Here is a 20,592-nt window from a genome sequence, read left to right on the forward strand (position 1 = left end):
CTGAAAGTTGAGGGCAAAGTGAGTACCTGCCCTGAGGCCTGCGGCCGAACAACGGCCGGCGACAGCCACAAACAGCAGAGAAAGTGGGGGAGGTGAACAGCCGCAGGCTGCGTGGAGGCGGCCCCGGAGGAGGCTAACGCAAACCCCGGCACATGAGAGGGTGAACAGGTCCCCCTCCCAAGAAACAAAATTGCGTAACGGTGAGCTGAGGCAGAGAGGCTCAGCGAGCGAGAGGGGGCCGCCTCGCCCCCATGTCGGATCGAGCCGTTGGGACATAAGGCTCTCCAGCGTGGGATAGACACCACCGGGGACGCCGGTAAGAAGGAGAGGGAAACCCCAGGCCGGCACTCCTCATAGCCTGGAGCAGACGAGACGTGAGGTCCTAAGAAGCGCACCCAAGCAGAAACAAGGAGCAACGGATCTGAGCGACGTGATGTATGTGAGTCAACCCCGGGGGCACCGGCCTGGGGGCTGCAATGGGAGGAGCGATAGCGGGCCCGCTCAGGTTCTGGTGCCCACCAAAATTGCAGCAGATAACCTGCAGAGATGGGACAGCGCAAGGAGGTAGAGTGGGGGGTGGGACCATGACACCCCTCACCCCCAACCAGGGCAGCAACAAGCGGATGATAAGCAGCTAGGCAAGGGGCCCCAGAGGACTGAAAGGAGGAGCACCAACCAGCGAATCTGACTACAGGCCCAGAGGGGGCTGCAGATCCATTGCCCCAAAGCCAAAACCACCTGTGAAAACCCTGGAGTTGCCAGGCGGGCCCCAGGGGCACACAAGAAGAGGAAAACACACCAGGTGTTGGAGCACAGAAAAACCACACCACAGCGGAGGCACCAGATGAGAAAAGGACCAAGGGGAAGAAGGAGGGTGTAAGAGTCACGCAGAGACCTCCCATACCACTAAACACTGGACAAGGACCGTATGGGAGCGAGGGTGAAAGGCTCAACGATAAATTGGAGCAACCCCCCAGAACCAAGCACCCCCAGTCCATCAGTGAGGAGTGGAGAAAGGCACAAAGCAAGACCAAGAACAAGTCCTCACAGCATTGCAAAGAAGGCCAGAAAGAGAGGTGTAGCAGGGTGCCTGTACAGAAGTAGTGCCACAAAGAAAAGAAGGACCCAGAAGGTCTTGTAGCCAGAGGTCCCCATTTTAGGGGAGGCGGAGCCCCACATGCCCCAGGGGTGAAAGTAACAACAGGACAGCCAGAGCCCCAGGTAGCTCAATAGGGGACCAAGAAGAGAAGGTGCCAACAACGGGACCCCGCACAAAAAGCCTGGAATCTCTGCAGCATTTTAGAACACAACCCTGTCAGCCCTGGAACTCCCTCACCCAATGCCCCATCATGAACAGCACTTCCTTAAAAGAGGACATAGCGGGGGTGGTGGCGGAGATAAGAGCCTTGCGCACTGACAGCCAGACGTCCATATAAGAGCTATGTGGAAAGGTGGAAACAAAATCTAAGGAAAAGTCGAGAATCTGGAACATAACCAGGTCAACGTGGACTTAATGGAAATTAAACTAAATGCTAGAATGATGGACATCGAGCTGAGAGAGGAAGAACTTGCATTGAAAGAGGATGATCTGGAGAACAGAGAAAGAAGATCGAACATAAGGATAGTGGGGCTGAAAGAAGCGAACGGCGAGAACCCAGCCCAGGTCGAAAGGAAAGAGCAAGAAGTCTTAGTTACTTACCTGTTACTGTATTTCTCTAGCATTGGTATCTTTCATAGATTCACATGCTTGAATATTCCCCGTCGTCAGACTGGGAATACTCGGTGATAATATTAATTATTTAAATATTTTAATATACATCCATTATTCCATAGAGAATGCATGTAAATACCCCATTATGGCCTATGAGCCATTTCACTGTGTAGTCCCTCACCTCACTTTGGTACTTTATGAACCCAACCAATGAGGTGGCAGGGCTTAAGCTCCGCCCCAGTCAGCCATCTTCAGATTTTGAACCGTAGGAACTACAGCATGATGAATGCTGAGCATAGGAGCAGGCTCTCAGGGGAGGCGGGTGGGCGCATGTGAATCTATGAAAGATACCAATGCTGGAGAAGTCTTTGTTACTTACCTGTAACTGTATTTCTCCAGCATTGGTATCTTTCATAGATTCAGATGCTTGAATATTCCCCGTCGTCAGACTGGGAATCCTCGGTGATAAATTAAATAATAATAATAATTAAAAAAAAAAAAAAATTTTTAATTATATACATACACTGCTACCTAGCAGTGCATGTACATAGCCCATTATAGCCTATGAGCCACTACATTGTGTAGCCCCTCCACCTCACTTTGGTCCTTTCTAGCCCCAGCCAATGAGGTGGCAGGGGTTAAGCTCCGCCCCCGGCAGCCATCTTCAGATTTTGAACCGTAGAGATTACAGTATGATGGATGCCGAGCATAGGAGCAGCCTCTCAGGGGAGGCGGGCGGGCGCATGTGAATCTATGAAAGATACCAATGCTGGAGAAATACAGTTACAGGTAAGTAACAAAGACTTCTCCAGCATTGGATCTTTCATAGATTCAGTTGCTTGAATAGAATACCAAGCAGTTAAAACATGCCATCATTATAAACAGATATGCATGAATACAGAAAAAACATATTTCTGATCAAACCTTTACCATGCACCAACACAACGGTTACATACTTCGGGAAAGGTGGGAAAGGAGGCTGGTCCTACCTTATACAAAGAGATGGCGGAGTACTGCCTGTCCAACTGCAGTTTCTTTGTTGGTATCTTCATTCAGGCAGTAGTGTTTCGCGAAGGTATGCAGGGTGCTCCACGTGGCAGCTCTGCATATGTCCTTCAAAGCCACCCCTGCGTGGAATGCTGTTGACGCTGCCCTTCCTCTGGTGGAGTGCGCAGACGGCGGTCTAGCTAAAGGGTCGCCTTTCAAAAGATGGCAGTGGGTGATGCAGGACGATACCCAGCGTGCCAGACTTTGTTTAGATATATGTTGGCCCTTGGTACGGCCAGAGAAGGAAATGAATAGCCGGTTTGAGGAGCGGAACTCCTTGGTTCTTTGCAAGTAAAACTTCAACACCCTAGAAACGTCCAGAGAGTGTAATGTCCTTTCCGCTTCCGAAGCGTGATTCTGGAAGAAGGTTGGTAAAACAATGCGCTCAGTGAACGACATCTCCGAAAGTACCTTGGGGAGGAACTTCGGGTGAGGCCTTAAGATGACGCGGTCCTTTTGGAACAAGGTAAACGGGGGTTCCGAAGACAAAGCTTGCAACTCACTGATCCTTCTGGGCGATGTGATGGCTACCAGGAAGGATGTCTTCCAAGACAAGAATTTCATATCGCATCTATGAATGGGCTCGAAAGGAGGTTGCATGAGGGCTGTTAAGACGGTGTTGAGGCTCCAGTCCGGAACCGGTGTAGGTGTAGGCGGATAAGTACGCATCAGTCCTTTCAAGAAGATCTTGATCGCTGGTAAGGAGAGTAAGGCTTGCGTCTCCACGGTTACTGTGTAGGCCGCTATGGCTGACAGATGGACTTTGATAGATGACAGTGAGAGCCCTGATTTAGCCAGGTGCAACAAGTAAGGCAGGATCTGATCAACCGAGGCCGTGAGGGGATCGATCGCAGAGGTCTCGCACCATTTGGAAAACCTGGTCCATTTCCTGGTGTAGGTGAGTTATGTGGACGGGGCTCTCGCGGCCCTGATGATATCCCAGCATTCTGATGGTAACTTTAGGTGCATCAGTTTACGCTGTTCAGGAACCATGCTGTGAGAGACAGGCTCCTCGGGTCGTGGTGGAGGACCTTGTGGTTCTGCTGCATCAGTAGATATTGATGTGACTTGAGACGAATCAGGGTTTTGCAGGATAGATGTCTCAGAGTCGGGTACCAGACTTGCCGTGCCCAATCGGGTGCAATAAGAATCAAGGAACAATCCTGTTCTTTCACCCTGCGAAGTACCCTCGAAATGAGGGGAATGGGTGGAAAGGCGTAGAGAAGCTTCCCCGACCAATCCACTGAGAACGCGTCTCCCAGCGATTGGTGCTCGGGGTATCTTGAAGCAAATCTCTTGCATTTTTTGTTGTTCCTGGTGGCAAAAAGGTCGATCTGCGGATGGCCCCATAAGGCAAATATCTGTTGGATTTCTCTGTTGTCCAACTCCCACTCGTGTGACGCTGTGTATTCTCTGCTTAATCTGTCCGCTAGGACATTGTCCACTCCTGGAAGTTGCTCTGCCCTGATCTGTATCCCGTAGCGCAAGGCCCATGCCCATAGTTGTTGGGCTTCTTGCGACAGAATCTGAGACCTCGTGCCTCCCTGCTTGTTTGTATAGTGCATGGAGGTCGTGTTGTCTGTCTGGACTGTAAGGACTTGACCAGCTATAACCGGTAGGAAGGCTTTCAGCGCCAACCTTACGGCCCTGAGCTCCAACACGTTGATGTGGAGCTGAGACTCTTGTGCCGACCAAGATCCCTTGGTCTGGAGGTCCGCGAGATGAGCGCCCCAGCCTGATAAGGAAGCGTCTGTCCGCAGCAGGAGGGTCGATGTCGGTGCTTGAAACGGCATTCCCTGCAGAAGATTCCTCGGAGCATTCCACCATCGAAGGGCCTTGTGCAACGTCGATGGGATCTGGACAATGTCTTCCCAGCTTCCGAAAGCTTGTTTCCATTGGTGGTCCAGAGCTTCCTGAACCGGCCTCATGCGAAGCCTGCAGTTCGGTATGAGGAATATGCATGATGACATCATGCCCAATAGGGATTTCTAAGAGCGTATGGATGTTGTCTCTTTCTGAAGGAAGCTCGAAGTAGAGCGTAGAATCGCTGCTATCCTCTCTGTGGATGGTCTCACTCTGGGAATGCTGGTGTCGAGTTCGGCTCCCAGGAAGAGAGCAGCCTTGCTGGGAACGAGGCAGGACTTCGTCTGGTTGATGGAGAAACCTAACTCTTTTAGGAGGTTGACCGTCCTCGACACTGCCGAACGAGCTTTTGCAGCTGAACTTGCCTTTATCAGCCAATCGTCCAGGTATGGAAAAACGTCCATTCCTGCTCTCCTGAGACTTGCCGCTACCGGTGCCAGGCATTTCGTGAAAACTCTTGGTGCCGATTTTAGCCCAAACGGGAGCACTTGAAACTGAAAGTGGAGCCCTCCCACTGTGAACCTGAGGAACTGCCTGTGTGCTGGATGGATCGGAATGTGGAAGTATGCATCCTCCAAGTCTAAAGTGGCCAAGAAGTCGTGCTTGTTTAACCAAGGTAGCACCCCTTGTAGAGCTACCATCTTGAAAGTTATGCGCTTGATGAACTTGTTGAGCGCCCTCAGGTCCAAGATGGGTCTCCATTGACCGTTTTTCTTTCTGACGAGGAAGAATCGGGAGTAAAAACCTTTTCCCCTCTGAGAATAAGGTACTGGTTCTACTGCTGCCTTCTGGAGCAGTTTTTTCACTTCGGACATGACCTGTATTAGCATATGCACTCTGCGGGAAGTTGGAGGCAGGGAAGGAGGTTGGTCCAGAAATTCCAAGGTGTGACCCTTTCGGATCACCGGTAACACCCATTTGTCCGATGTAATTGACCGCCAGCGCTGGAAAAACTGGCTCACCCTTCCTCCCATCGCGTGTGGCGAAGGGGGGCGGGAAATTGGCCGTCAGTTTTGCTTGCCTTGCGACTTCCCTTGGGCGGAGCCACGTCTGCCTCTATGGGCGTATCTGTTGGAAGACTGATATTTATTGTCTTGGTACGCGCCGCCTTGTGCTTTTTGACCATAGGAGGAACGACCGTATCCTCTAAACTTGGAGGATGAACCCCCTAAAGGAACGAAAAGACCGATGGTCCTTACTTTTGTCCTTCAAAGAACTGATGGCTCTGGCTGTGTCAGTGTCTGCCTTGATTGCCTTCAAATGGTCGTCTATCTTTTTTCCAAAGAGATCTTGGCCGTCAAACGGCATGTCTAGTATCTGCGCCTGAACTTCAGGTCTAAAGTTAGTAGCCTTCATCCAGGCCTGCCTTCTGAGCACTGTGCCGTGCGCCATCTGCCTGAAGCCTGATTCGGCCACATCAACTGCTGCGTCGATCATGTGATCCGATGTTGCTTCACCATCCGCGATTATGGATTTTGCCTCCTCCTGGAGCTCCGGTGGTAATTGTTTCGCCAAGTTAGACATGCGGAGCCAAAGCTCGCGATCGAATCGTGCGGTCATGGCCAGTGCATTGCCCGCTCTGATAGTAAGTGATGCAGAAGATGATACTTTCCTGCCCATGGCTTCCAGTTTACGTCCGTCCTTATCCGGTGGTGCCGACAACGGTGAGGAGGGGTTGGCGAGTTTCTTTCTGGCCGCCACTGTAATGACTGAGTCCGGTTTCGTATGACCCCTTAAACAAAGCGGTGCCGAATCCGGAGCTTTATATTTCTTTTCTGGCCTGGACACCAAAGCCGGAGTCGAGAAGGGCGTAGATAGGATCTTGGATCCGGAATCCCAGATGGTATCGAGGAGGGGAATTGTGGTCACTGTCCTCCTTCGTTTGTCTCTGTGCTCATAGAGCACTGATTGCCTTTCCTCCGAAGAAACCTGAATTTTAAACAGCTCTGCGGCTTTACCAATAATGGTGTGGAAAGAGACGAGATCATCCGGCGGTGAGGCCTTGCCCGGCGAGTCTCTCCTCCTGGGTTTCTCGATGACGTAGTCATCCCAATCACTGACTGCGTCTGGCTCCTGAGTTATTTCTCCTTCTTCTGGTTCCGAAAATTCTCTAAAAGGATCCTCCTGCCAGTCTGATACCGATATCGTGGACGGTACCATCGTAGGGTCCACGTCCGGAGATCGCGGTCTGTGCGATGACTGTGGTGACGGGACTCTTGTAGGTGAAGCACTGTGGGTGCTGCTCCTCGATCTTCGAGCAGGTGATCTCATCAGTTTTTGCGCTCTACTCCTGTGAGGAGAGCAACCAGATGTGCCTGGAATCGGAGATGACTCTCTAGGAATAATTCCTGCTTCTAAGGGATTAATCGGGATTTGCTTCTCCCTTTGCCGTTTGTAAAATTCTTCTACAATCCTCTGCACGGATAACATGAGTATCGGGTCATGAGGATATTCGGATTCTCCCGTGGACGGGTGCCAAGGAGGGCTGTATTGTTTCGGTAAGGACTCTTCCACCACTTCCGCATCAGAGAATTCTTCCTGAAGAATTACATCCGGAAGTTCTGCCATGTGCCCCAAAGGTGAAAATTGCTGTACCAGTGGTTCAGTCTCAGTATTCTTCTCAATGATATTGCTTTCAATGACAGGAGTTTCAAATGTGGACGGCAGTAATTCCTCCGTAACTGCCGAAATTTGTGGTGCCTCTGAAGGTGTTATGGACGATGCTATCTTCGTCGACGACTGAGATTTTCCCATCGACGAGGGCTTCGCTGCCGACTGAGATTTTCCCGTCGACGAGGGCTTCGCCGTCGACGACTGAGATTTTCCCGTCGACGAGGGCTTCGTCGACGACTGACATTTTCCCGTCGACGAGGGCTTCGTTGACGAATGTGGAGTATGTTCCGTGGACGACTGCGTCATGGATGAATGCTTCGTGGACGAGTGGTGTTTCTTGCTCGTCGACGATTGCTTCGTGGTCGACATGTCCGATGACGATGATTTAATTGTCGACGATGTCTTAAGCGTCGTCGTCGTCGTCGATGATGGTTTCGTCGACGGTATGGCCGATGACGGGCCTTTACCTTTCCCTTCATTCGTGGACGGTTGACCCGCCGACGACTGCCCCCCCCCCCCCCCCGTTTTTTGCAAACTCCTCCTTACCTCTGGAGGCAGATTTTGCTGACTTTTTCTGGCTTGGTAAGTCAACTGGAGGCAGAAAGGGTATCAATTCCAGCTTCCTCTTTTTGGACTTGGGAGAGGAACTCCTTTCCACTGAAGAGGCCCTTCTCTTTGAAGTTTGTCTCTCAGATGGAGTGCTGGATTGGACAGGAGCTGTTCTGACAGACTCTTCGTCCGAAGATTGATCCCTGGATTCCAGGTATGAAAGGAGTTTTAGTCGACGATTTTGAGAGGAAAACAACAAGTTTTTGTCTCCAAAGTTAATTGGAAAGAAGGCCCCTAAGAAGGGGAACAAGATGGAATATATTTTACAAATATATACCACACAAAAGTAGAAAGAATTTGAAAAAGCTCAGAGAGCTTGAGGATTCCCTGTGTCTGAAAGACTGCGGTGAAAAATCTGAAGATGGCTGCCGGGGGCGGAGCTTAACCCCTGCCACCTCATTGGCTGGGGCTAGAAAGGACCAAAGTGAGGTGGAGAGGCTACACAATGTAGTGGCTCATAGGCTATAATGGGCTATGTACATGCACTGCTAGGTAGCAGTGTATGTATATAATTAAAAAAAAAAAATGTTTTTTAAATTATTATTATTATTTAATTTATCACCGAGGATTCCCAGTCTGACGACGGGGAATATTCAAGCATCTGAATCTATGAAAGATCCAATGCTGGAGAAATACTGTTACAGGTAAGTAACTAAGACTTCTTCAGCATTGGATCTTTCATAGATTCAGATGCTTGAATAGAATACCAAGCAGTTAAAGCATGCCACCATAATATATCTATATAAGCATAAATGCAGAAAAAATATTTCTGACAAACCTTTAACATACAGCAACACCACGGTTACATAATCAGGGAAAGGCGGAAAAGGAGGCTGGTCCTACCTTATGCAAAGAGATGGCGGAACACTGCCTGTCCAACTGCAGATTCCTTGTTGGTCTCTTCTGCCAGGGAGTAGTGTTTAGCGAATGTGTGCAGAGTGCTCCAGGTAGCGGCTCTGCATATGTCCTTCAAGGCTACCCCTGCGTGAAACACTACTGATGCAGCTCTCCCTCTGGTGGAGTGTGCCGAAGGCGGCTTGGTAAGGGATTCGCCCTTCGCTTGATGACAGTGGGTGATACATAGAGATACCGGCCAGACCTTGTTTTGAGAAATGCTGTCCTTTTGTGTGACCAGAAAAGGCAATGAACAGTCTGTTTGAGGAGCTAAACTCCTTAATTCTCTGTAAGTAGAATGTCAAAACTCTAGCCACATCTAGAGAATGCAATGCTCTTTCTGTCTTAGAGGTATGATTCTAGAAAAAGGATGGCAGGACAATGCGCTCTGCGAGTGTCATTTCCGATAAGACCTTGGAAAGGAATTTAGGGTGTGTTCTCAAAATGACGCGGTCCTTCTGAAACAAAGTAAAAGGGGGTTCTGAAGACAAAGCTTGCAATTCACTGATCCTCCTGGCCGATGTAATGGCTATCAAAAAGGCTGTTTTCCAAGATAGGAATTTCATATCACATCTGTGAATTGGCTCGAAAGGGAGTTCCCTGAGAGCCATTAACAGAGTGTTTAGACTCCAGGTAGGGACTGCTGAGGGCATAGAAGGGCAAGTACGCATCAAACCCTTCAGGAAGACATTGACAACAGGAAGAGAGAGATGACTGTTTCTGTAGTTGTTGTGTATGCTGATATGGCCGATGGGTGAACTTTGATAGAGGACAGAGAGCCCTGCCTTAGCCAAACGCAATAAGTAAGGTAGTATTTGTTCTACCGAAGCTGTGAGTAGGTTCATTGTAGTCGTCTCACACCACTTAGAGAAACAAGTCCATTTCAAGACCATTTCAAGGTGATTCTCGTCGAGGGGGCTCTGGAGGCCCCGAATATATCCCAGCAGTCTGCCGGGAGATTCGGATTCATAACTCTACGCTGCTCAGGAACCAAGCCTTGAGGGAGAGGCTCGCTGGGTCGTGGTGAAGAACTTTGTGGTTCTGTTGCGTCAATAGGTATTGATGCGCTTTGAGGCGAATTGGAAGCCATCGGGATAGATACTGTAGAGTCGGGTACCAAATCTGTCGCGCACAGTCCGGTGCTATTAGGATCTTAGAGCAATTCTGCTCCTTCATTCTGCGTAGAATTCTCGCTATGAGTGGAATGGGGGGAAAGGCATACAGGAATTTCCCTGTCCAATCCACCGAGAAAGCATCTCCTGCTGATTGCTGTTCCGGGTACCTTGAGGTGAATTCTTGGCATTTTTGTTGATTCTGGTGGCAAAGAGGTTGATCTGTGGATGGCCCCATATGGAGAAAATCTGCTTGACTTCCTTCACGTCTAGCTCCCATTTGTGGGATAACGTGTATTCCCTGCTCAGTTTGTCTGCTAGGACATTGTCCACTCCCGGGAGATGTTCTGCCCTGATTTGGACTCTGTGGTGTAAGGCCCATGCCCATAGCAGTTGAGCTTCTTGTGACAAGACCTCTGATTTTGTGGCCCCTTGCTTGTTTTTGTAGTGCATTGAGGTTATATTGTCTCTCTGGACGGTCAGTACCTGTCCAGCTACTACTGGAAGGAAGGCTTTCAGAGCCCACCGTATCGCCCTGAGCTCTAAGACGTTGATGTAGAGCTGTGACTCCTGGTCTGACCAAGTCGCTTTTGTTTGGAGGTCCGCCAGGTGAGCTCCGCAGCCCGAAAGGGACGCATCTGTTCTTAAGAGAAGAGTAGATGTTGCTGTCTGGAGTGGCATTCCTTGTAGCAGGTTCCGCTGAGTGTTCCACCACCGAAGTGCCTTGTGCACCGTCGTCGGTATCTGGACTACACCCTCCCATTACGGTATCTGGACTACATCCTCCCATTAACCTATAGCTTGCTTCCATTGGTGGTCCAGGGCCTCATGGACTGGCCTCATGTGAAGTCTGCAATTTTGCATGAGAAATATACATGAGGACATCATGCCTAGGAGGGATTTGAAATGACGTACCGTGGTTGTCCTTTTTTCTAGGAACCATGAGGTGGAGCGGAGGATAGCTGTTACTCTGTCTGCCGATGGTCTTTCAATGGGAATGCTGGTGTCGAGCTCGGCCCCCAGGAAGAGAACTGTCTTGCTGGGTACTGGGCAGGATTTTATGTCATTTATTGAAAAACCTAACCCTTTTAGGAGTTTTATAGTTTTCGAAACTGCCAATCGAGCGTGACTGGAGGAGTTTGCTCGGAAAGACTTCCGTTCCCATCCTTCTGAGTTTTGCTGCAACTGGCGCCAGACATTTGGTAAAGACTCTCAGTGCTGACTTTAGCCCGAACGGTAGCACCCGGAATTGGAAATGCAGGTCCCCTACAGCAACCCTGAGGAACTGCCTGTGGGGAGGATGAATTGGAATGTGGAAGTATGCGTCCTCCAAGTCCAGAGTGGCTAGGAAGTCATTTCTGTTTAGTCACGGTAGAACGCCCTGCAGGGAAATCATCTTGAATTTGATGCATTTGATGAGCGCTCTCAGATCTAATATGGGTCTCCACTGGCTGTTTTTCCTTCTTGATTAGAAAGAAACAGGAGTAGAAACCTTTTCCCTTATGAGAGTAAGGGACTGGTTCTATTGCTGCTTTGTTCAGTAATTTCTGAACTTCGGACATGACTTGCTTTAGCATATGCACTTTGCGAGGGGTGGGAGCAAGGGATGGAGGTTGGTCTAGGAATTCTATGGTTTGACCCTCGCGGACCACCTGTAACACCCACTTGTCCGATGTTATTGAATGCCAGTGTTGAAATAATTGGCTTACTCTTCCCCCCACAGGTGTGTGACATTGAGGGGGAAGAACCAACCTGTCAATTTTGTTTGTTCTGGGCTTTACCTTAGGTAGAGCCGCGTCTTCCTCTTTGGGAGTACTTGTTGGAGGATTGGTATCTGTTGCACTGAAATGTGTTTCCTTTTGTCTTTTGACCATAGGAAGATCGATTATATCCTCTGTCTTTTGACGATGAGCCTCGAAAAGGGCGAAAAGACCTACGGTCTCTATATTTATCCTTTAAGGAGCTGATGGCTTGAGCTATGTCCGTGTCCGTTTTTATTCCTTTTAGGTGACCATCGACCTTCTTTACAAAAAACTCTTGCACATCAAAGGGCATATCCAGTACTTGTGCTTGCACCTCAGGTCTTGCATTTGTGGCTTTCATCCAAGCCGGTCTCCTCAGTACAGTGCCGTGAGCCATCTGCCTGAATCCTGACTCAGCCACATCGACTGCAGCATCGATCATGTGATCTGAAGTAGCCTCTCTGTCTGCAATGATTGACTTGGCTTCTTCCTGGAGATCCCCAGGTAGATGTTTGGTCAGTTTAGACATGCAAAGCCAAAGTTCGCGGTCAAACCTAGCAGTCATGGCCAGCACGTTGCACGCTCTAATAGGGAAAGATGCTGAGAAAGACACTTTTCTACCCATGGCTTCCAACGTACAAACTTCCTTGTCTGGTGGTGCTGACAGTGGTGATGGAGGGTTGGCTAACTTTTTTCTGGCCGCTACAGTGATAAGAGTCTGGCTTAGTATGAACCCTTAGAACAAAGCGGTGCTGAGTTTGGTGCTTTGTATTTCTTTTCCGGTCTTGAAACCAGCGCCAGCGTGGATAATGGTGTGGCCAGTATCTTCGATCCAGACTCCCATATGGTGTAGAGAAGAGGAATGGTGGTAACCGTTCTTCTGCGCTTGTCCCTGTGCTCGTAAAGCACTGACTTCTTCTCTTCCGATGCAACTTGTAATTTGAACAAGTCCGCAGCTTTTCCGATAATAGTATGAAACGATACTAAATCGTCCAGTGGTGAAGAATCACCTGGAGAGTCCTTCTTTCTGGGCTTCTCAACGATATAATCTGCCCATTAACAGGGAGTATCAGGCTCCTGTGTGATCTCCCCTTCTTCAGGGTCCGAGAAATCCCTGAACAGGTCCTCTTGCCAATCCGAGACTGACACAGTCGATGGCACCATAGTTGGATCTCGAACCGGAGATCGAGGTCTATGTGACGATGCTGGAGACGGGACCCTTGTCGGTGAAGCACTGAGTGTTCTGCTCCTGGATCTACGTGGAGGCACAGGCGATCGTGCTCTGTTCTGTGGTCTACTCCTGGAAGGGGAGTGTCTTGGTGTACTATGTCATGGTGAGATGTCCCTCTGGAGGATTCTGGACTCTTTCGGCACAGATGACCTATTCTTTTCTTCTTGACGTCTGTTGAATTCCTCGATGATCCTTCGCATCGATTCCATGAGCACAGAGTCAAAAGGATCGACAACATCAGTAGACGGCTGCCAGGGACAACTGTTTTCCTTGGGGGTGAGAAAAGGTTGCTCACCAAGCAATTCCGTGTCTGAGAACTCCTCTTGAAGAATGATGTCAGGGAGTTCTGTCATCTCTTTTAAAAGAGATAATTGTGCTCCAAGTGGTTCAGGAGTCTTTGAAACCGTAGGCGTTGCTCCCATAGGCCTGGGGAGACTGCTCACATTGGATGGTTTATCTGTGACGTCCGCGAGGGGCGTTTTGGGCCTTATTTCTTCCGTAGATGAAGAAGTTTACGTGTCGTCGACGGTGGCTTCCTGGATGACGGCTTCGTCGACGGTGGTTTCGTGGACGAAGACTTTGAAGATGATTGATGACCCTTATCCGTCGACGAGTGATGAGCTTCCTTCGTCGACGACTGTTTTGTATAAGTTTCCCAAAAGTTCAGAATAGATAGCCCCTGAGCAGGGGAAACTTTAGAATATATTATAAGAATATATACTACACAAAAAAGGAGAAAAATATTCGAAAGCTCAGAGCTGGAGGATTCCCTCCGTTAGACTGCAGTGAAAAATCTGAAGATGGCTGACTGGGGTGGAGCTTAAACCCTGCCATCTCATTGGTTGGGGTCATAAAGGACCAAAGTAAGATGGAGGGACTACACAATGGAATGGCTCATAGGGCATAATGGGGTATTTACATGCATTGTCTATGGAATAATGGATGGATATTAAATCATTTTAATAATTATTTTTATCACTGAGGATTCAAAGTCTGACCACGGGGAATATTCAAGCATCTGAATCTATGAAAGATCCAATGCTGGAAAAATTGTGGATCTCCTCTTCCAAGCGGAAAGCGGTATGAAAGGTCAAGGGGAAAGAGCTCAGAGGGGGGAGAGCCTTCAGCAGAGGCCCACACACAGTAGTGGTGAAATTCCACCAATACAAGGAAAAATACTACTAAGGAAATCCTCCTTAGAGCCAAACAGGCCCAAGTGATTGAATACTAAGGCTCCAAGGTCAGGATGTAGGACTTATCAGGCTTCACCCTTGTTCGAAGAAGAGAATGTAGAACGCTCACCACATGGCGCTCAGAGCAGGGCACAAGATACATGTGGGGATACCCCTTCACACTGACTTTGAGGTCAGAGGGCAGGACTGGCGAGTCGAGTCACGAAGCCGAAAGAGGCGTAACAAGTGCTACTGCATCTAACAGAGAATGGCGATACGAGGGGCCTTGTGGGCCCTAAAGGTGCTCACTCACTGAGGGCGTTGCAAGTAGAAATTCTGCCCCACAGGCATAAGAGGAGCAAAGCTGGAAGGAGATATGTGAAACTAAGCTCTCCATCTCCATCCAAGCCGGCTTGAACTATTATCAGACACCAACTCGTACTCGCATAACCCAGATCAGCAAAAGGAGAAAAGGACAAAGGAAGCGATTTAAGGATCTCCCGGTTGGGAAAATTCTCCAGTGGCCCTCAGTTTTAGGAGGGTGTCTCTACACATGACACCACAGGTTGGGTTCACAGTGATGAACATGTTTAGTTACCAAGGTTTGCGGTTAAAAAGGGAGGGGGGAGACAGATGGGACCAGGGTTAGAAAGGGACAGTATGGGTATACAGGGAGAGGAAAAGAGATGGCGAGTAGAGGAAGTCATGAAGAGGGACCTGTTACAGCAATGGTAGAACCTGACAGACGGGTGATAGGAAAAAGCAAACTGAGGGTGGGATCCATAAACATCAAGGGACTAAACTCTCCAACCAAACTGTCTCTAGTGACCCGTGAATATGAGAGGGCAACACTGGATGTGCTGTTCGTACAGGAGACCAGAGTGAAAGCAGGAGAAGAGAAGTCATTAAAGGGCAGGGGAATAGGCCAAACATTCTGGGCGGCCCCGGTCCAGAAAAAAGCAGGGGTGGGGCTAACATTAAGCAAGAGATTCCTACCATCGGACCTCAGGGTCAAATCACTGATTGACGACAGGCTTCTAGTGGTGCAGGGGACTTGGGAAGGGACGTGGATCACCCTAGCGGGAGTTTACACCCCGAACCAGGGACAGGGCACATTTAACGAGGCAGCCCTTATGACCATTATGGCAAGCAGCAAAGGACTGACCATAATAGAAGGAGATTTTAATACATGGGCGGATCCCCAACTCGATAGATGGCTACAAGGCCAGAGCTCAGGGGACCGGTGAAGGGGGGAAGGAGATGGATTTCAGAAAAGCTTGGAAGTGAGGGGCTTGATAGACATCTCGAGGTCGCAGCACCCAGAGGGTAAGGGATACACTTTCTGGTCCAGTGTGCACGATACATTTACAAGAATAGACTACCTAGTAGTGGCTAGGGAGCATTCCTCGCAAATAAAAGAGTGCAATCCGTGCAGTGGGATCATCGGATCACGACATGGTGACCATGACCATGGAAACAGGGTATAGGGGAGCATGAATCCAGGTGGCACTGCAATTAATAAATCTGGAGAGATAAGATCTTTGCGGGAGAACTCAAGGCAGCACTTGAGGAGTGCTTCCTATTTAACGACATCAGGGAGGTGGGGGGCGCAACGTTGTGGGAGGTGGGGAATGCCACGTGGAGAGGCACTTTAATGAGAGAGGGAGCTAGGAAGAAATGGGAAAGGAGATATCACGAGGAGAAATTGGGAAAGAAATTAAGATCCTAGAAGAAGCCATACACTCAGGGGTGGGGGGGGGCATATAGGGAGGAGCACTTAAAAACCCTCAAGCAGAAAAGAGAGGATTTAAAGGCCCTAGGATAGGGGACATAATACGCAAGTTGACATTTATAAAGCAAAGATTCTATGAAAAAGGAGATAAAGCAGACAAGCTCCTAGCAGCCAGACTAAGAAACCAAGGGCAGAGCGATGGGTGGAGTGAATAGGGGAGGATGAGGGAGGCAACCCCGGGCAGCATAGCCAACCTTCTTGCAGATTATTATGAAGGCCTATACAAAACAGAGGATCCCGGGAATACAATAGAGATGTAGAATTACATACAGGGACTGGGATGACACACCTAACCTACACGGAGCGGGCAGCCCTCGAATCTCCAATCACCCCAGAAAAAGTGAAGGCGTAAATAAGTAGACTCACCTCGGTAGGGGCACCATGGGAGGATGGGTACACTATGGGCTTCTACAAACAATTTGCAGACTCTCTCTCCCCCCAGATGGCAAAACTATTCAATTATTTTCAAGATACAGGAGTAGTCCCGCTCTCCTTCACGAAGACCCACATGATAGTTATTCCAAAAGTGGAAAAGGACCCCACTAGTTGTAAATCATACAGGCCAATATCACTATTAAACACTGATGCCAAAATGTACACCTGAACAATGACTACCAGAATGGAAGGGATCATGCCCCGCCTTATCCACCCGGACCAGGTGGGGTTGATAAAAAGGGAGACAAGGTGCAGACGCTTTGCGCAAAACCCTAGATATAATGGAACACTCAAGGGGATAAGGAGAGGGGCAGGCACTGCTCAGCCTCGACTCAGAAAAGGCGTTTGACCGTGTGGAGTGGGAGTTGCTTTGGGCAACACTGACTGGAATGGGATTCGGAGACAGGTTCATGAAATGGGTCAAAGCACTATACAAATCCCCCACTGGTAGGGTGGCAGTCAACGGCAAACGATCAAGGGAATTTAGTTTTACGAGGGGCACTAGGCAGGATGCCCCCCTCCTCTCTCCTGTACGTTCCTGTCCATAGAGCCACTGGGGAATATTATTAGCAAGGACTCAAAATTGAAGGGATTGAAGTGGGGGGCACCAAGTACAAGCTGGCAATGTTTGCAGATGACCTACTCCTTTATGTGGCAAACCCTGCAGCCGCCATACTTAGGATCCTACAAACAATAAAAGAATACGGTAAATGGGCAGGTCTGAAGGTCAACACGGACAAATCAATCCTATTTCCATATAATGACTCACCGAGTGCCTTAAGGGAACCACGATCCACCCAGGGAATCCCGATCTCACGCCAAACGCTGAAATATCTGGGTATAAATATAACGAGAACAGCAGGGGACCTATATGAAGCCAAACTCCCGCCCCTCATGACAGAGTTGAAGGGAGAATTTGAAAGGTGGTCAAAATTGAGTCTCCTGTTTAGGGCACCTTAATGCAATAAAGATGGCAATCCTCCCCAGGCTCCCCTACCAATACCAAATGCTCCCAGTGGAAATTCCAAGCAGTCACTTCTCCGAACTCTAGGACAAAATTATAAAATTTCTATGGCAAGGGAGGAAGCAACAGATTGCCTACAACACACTGATGCAAGACAAAAAGGACGGGGGAGTGGGCCTACCAGACTGATACACGTACTATTGAGCAGCGGACAAAGAAACAATGGGTCGGAATAGATAACCACATAATGCGACCATTGACCCTAAGGGAATGGCTCTGGGCTCCGAAATTAACATTCCCAAGCAGTTATCAACCACAGATTACTGGGTCCACTCCTGAGACTATGGTGGAGTAAAAACGAGATGAAGGAGCAGACTACATAGCAGTCACCCATGAGCCACATATGGGCTCCACCCATTAGAAAAGCAATGTAAGAACCACACAGGTTCCAAAAATTGTATAATGCGGGCCTGGAAAGGGTAGGGCAATTATTAAAGAAAGACTCTATATATCGATACAAGCCCTAGAAGGACTACAAATGAAACAAATAGGACCATTCCAATTACTCCAGCTGAAGGGAGTCCTAACAACCGCTAAATGGAAAGTCCAGCTACAGAGGGACTTAACGTCACTCGAAAAGACTAAGTGAATCCACCTCCTCGAAAGGCCTCATCTCCAGACTCTATAAAAACCTCCTGATCGTTCGAAAAAGCAAGAATGGAGCCCTAAGGAAACGGTGAGACAAGGACTGGGGCCAGCAAATGAACAAAGGCCAATGGAAGTGCATGTGTACTGGTGCCCACAAAACATCCATATCCACACAATATAAACTGCACGGCTTGAAACTCCTTCACTGGTGGCAATGTGGCCCCGAGCGCTTATCCAAGATGTTCAGATAAACCAGCCCACAATGTTGGAGAGGATGCATCGTACAAGCAGACTACTGGCACATGTGGTGGGCTTGCCCCAAGTCACAGGAATTCTGGAAGGAAGTGCTGGGATGTATCAAACAGCTAGATGGGATTGATCAAGGCTTCAACCCATGGCTAGTGCTATTTGGCCTTGAAGAGCAGGAAGGTCAATGGATAAAGCGTTGCCACATGCCACACTTCTTCCTAGTTGCATCCAGGGCCTGCATCACAATAAAATGGAAATCGCAAACACTTCCCTTGCAAGTCGCTTGGGTGCAAAAGGCTAAAGAACTATACAAGATGGGGAACATTACAGGAGTTCTGCACGATCTCACACCATGCAGGTAAATGGAATGGTTGCCCTTTCTATCTTGTATGAATAACCCCATACCATACTGCCCATAAAGGGGTTGGAAGCCCACACGCGACGAGTGACTTAACAAAACCATCTAGTCTACGTAGGGAGGAGTTCTGGGCGGGGGGGAGACAAGGGATTTGGTGTAAAGAAATGAGTGATATAAATGTTGTCAGCTATGCAACACTGGCACGTGTATTGAATGTGTTTTATATGCAAAATACTCAATGAAATAATTTTTTTTAAAAAAAGTATAGAATGCAATGGCACCATAATAGAAAGGTTCTTGTCCATACATAGCTAGTGTAAGGAGCCAGGAATGAGACGCAGACACACAGGACTCATGTTTGAATATAAACTTTTACTTACAATAATAAAGGGGTTCGAAAATGCCTCTATATCCCAAATCTAGGAGGTATTTCCCTACCTCAACCAAAACTAATGGTTTTGTCCTTTGTCAAGATGTCCAAAGCAAAATATAGGTAATGTGTCTGAAATCCTATTCTGGCCATCACACACTAATTGTAAATTGTGAAGGATATTGTCTCTGATTCTCAAAGTACAAACATCTTATGATCCAACACAAAAGGGTAAATCCATACAAAAAGTTCCAAGAGGACAATATTCACAGTTCCTTGTAATGCCAAGAGGTTACCTCTCTCTCCTCTTAGTGGGCTCACAGTTCTCATGGGAAATGGCTCCCTCCCCCAGGTTTCTCTTTACATCAAAACAGTTCAAAATCCTTAAAGCATGCTTCTTCCTTGCGATTCTCCCTGCCAGGCTCTTTTTCCACCTTTACAACCATTTACAATCTCAAGGACATGTATATTCCTTGCGATCCTTCTCTTCCTGTCACACACTTTGCCAGGCATACTCTCCTGCCAGGTCTTAGATGCAGTCTCTTCATACACTTGGCTTTGCCCGATTATATATTCTCCTGCCCGGACTTCTATTCCATCTTACAAACACTTGGCTTCACCTGGTATACTCTCCTGCCAGGACCTCTATACAGTTACTTTTCAATTTATCCACAAAAATATACTTGCCCAATGTTGGCTAATGGACCCTTGTTTAACAAAGTCTGTTTCAACACTTGCTCCTCCATTCATACACTGGGTCTCTGCCCCTACTTCAAAACCATTCACATTTACTTTGTAGTTTACTTTGGAAATTGACTCAGCAGTCCGTTTGTGGCACAGCGCACACTTTTAGACATGCCAGTAACCCGTGCGTCTTCCCTGAGCTTACCAGGTGCTTCCAGTGTCTCCTGCGCTTCAGTTCCCTCCAGTCTGCTCACTCGTCTTGCGTCTCGTTAGCCGCTTTGTCTTCGCTGTGTCCTCCTTTAATGAGCACGGTTCACGCTGCCTCGTACTCTCAGGCGGCAGGCTTCCTGCTCTCTGGTTCCTCTTTGCGCCGTCTACATTCGCCTACACGGCGCTTCCCATGTCAGACTTTCCCTCAGCATTCTGACCAGTGTCAGTAGAGGCTGCGGTACAACGCAGAGTCTCCAGCCCTTTCTCCTTGGTGTCAGCTGTTGCAAATTTAAACTTCCTGGCATGATTGACTAACTTCCAAATATTAGACTGCTGTGTTGGTTTACCAGACTTAGTCATCTTCATTGCTCCGTTCCGCTTTCTTGTCTCATTTGTTAACATACTGTTCCTTGGGTGATATTGGAGAATACTTGAATTAGACTTTGCAACTGGTTGAGGGAGAGTGTTACTATATGCCATCAGGGTATGAGGAAGGGAGGGAAACATTCCTAAAAAGGAATGGGGGCATGTGACTTTCTCTATTGATTTTATGTCATCCCGCTGAAGGTCGCGCCCCCCACCCCCATGTGGTCCTCCCTCGCATAGCTGCCAGCAGGGTCAGGATCAGGTAGTGGCTGCCGTCCCCTGGCCACATAAGCAGAGTCTACCTCAGGGAAAGGAGTGCTGACATCATCAGATTCATCACACTAGCAAAAAAATGAATAGTTACTCACCGTAAAGACTAACATACTCTTAGTCCTTATTCCCCTTTCCTCCATACTTCATGGGCGTCCCTCACTAGCGACGGGAGACGGAAACATTTTCACAAGAACAAAATCTTCTTTCCCTGTTAAATTTAGAGGCGGGTGCGGCCCTGGAAGCATGCGC

The 20,592-nt window shown here is 48.5% G+C and overlaps 1 protein-coding gene across 3 annotated transcripts in view; it reads right to left on the reverse strand.

Moving 5' to 3' along the window:
- ASZ1 (ankyrin repeat, SAM and basic leucine zipper domain containing 1) overlaps positions 1-20,592 on the reverse strand; it is an 850,966-nt gene that overhangs the window by 291,068 nt on the left and 539,306 nt on the right. The gene's annotated exons all lie outside the window — the stretch shown is intronic.

This window comes from Ambystoma mexicanum, chromosome 12 (assembly GCF_040938575.1).
Source record: "Ambystoma mexicanum isolate Mex_15411 chromosome 12, UKY_AmexF1_1, whole genome shotgun sequence".
Classification (NCBI taxonomy): Eukaryota; Metazoa; Chordata; class Amphibia; order Caudata; family Ambystomatidae; genus Ambystoma; species Ambystoma mexicanum.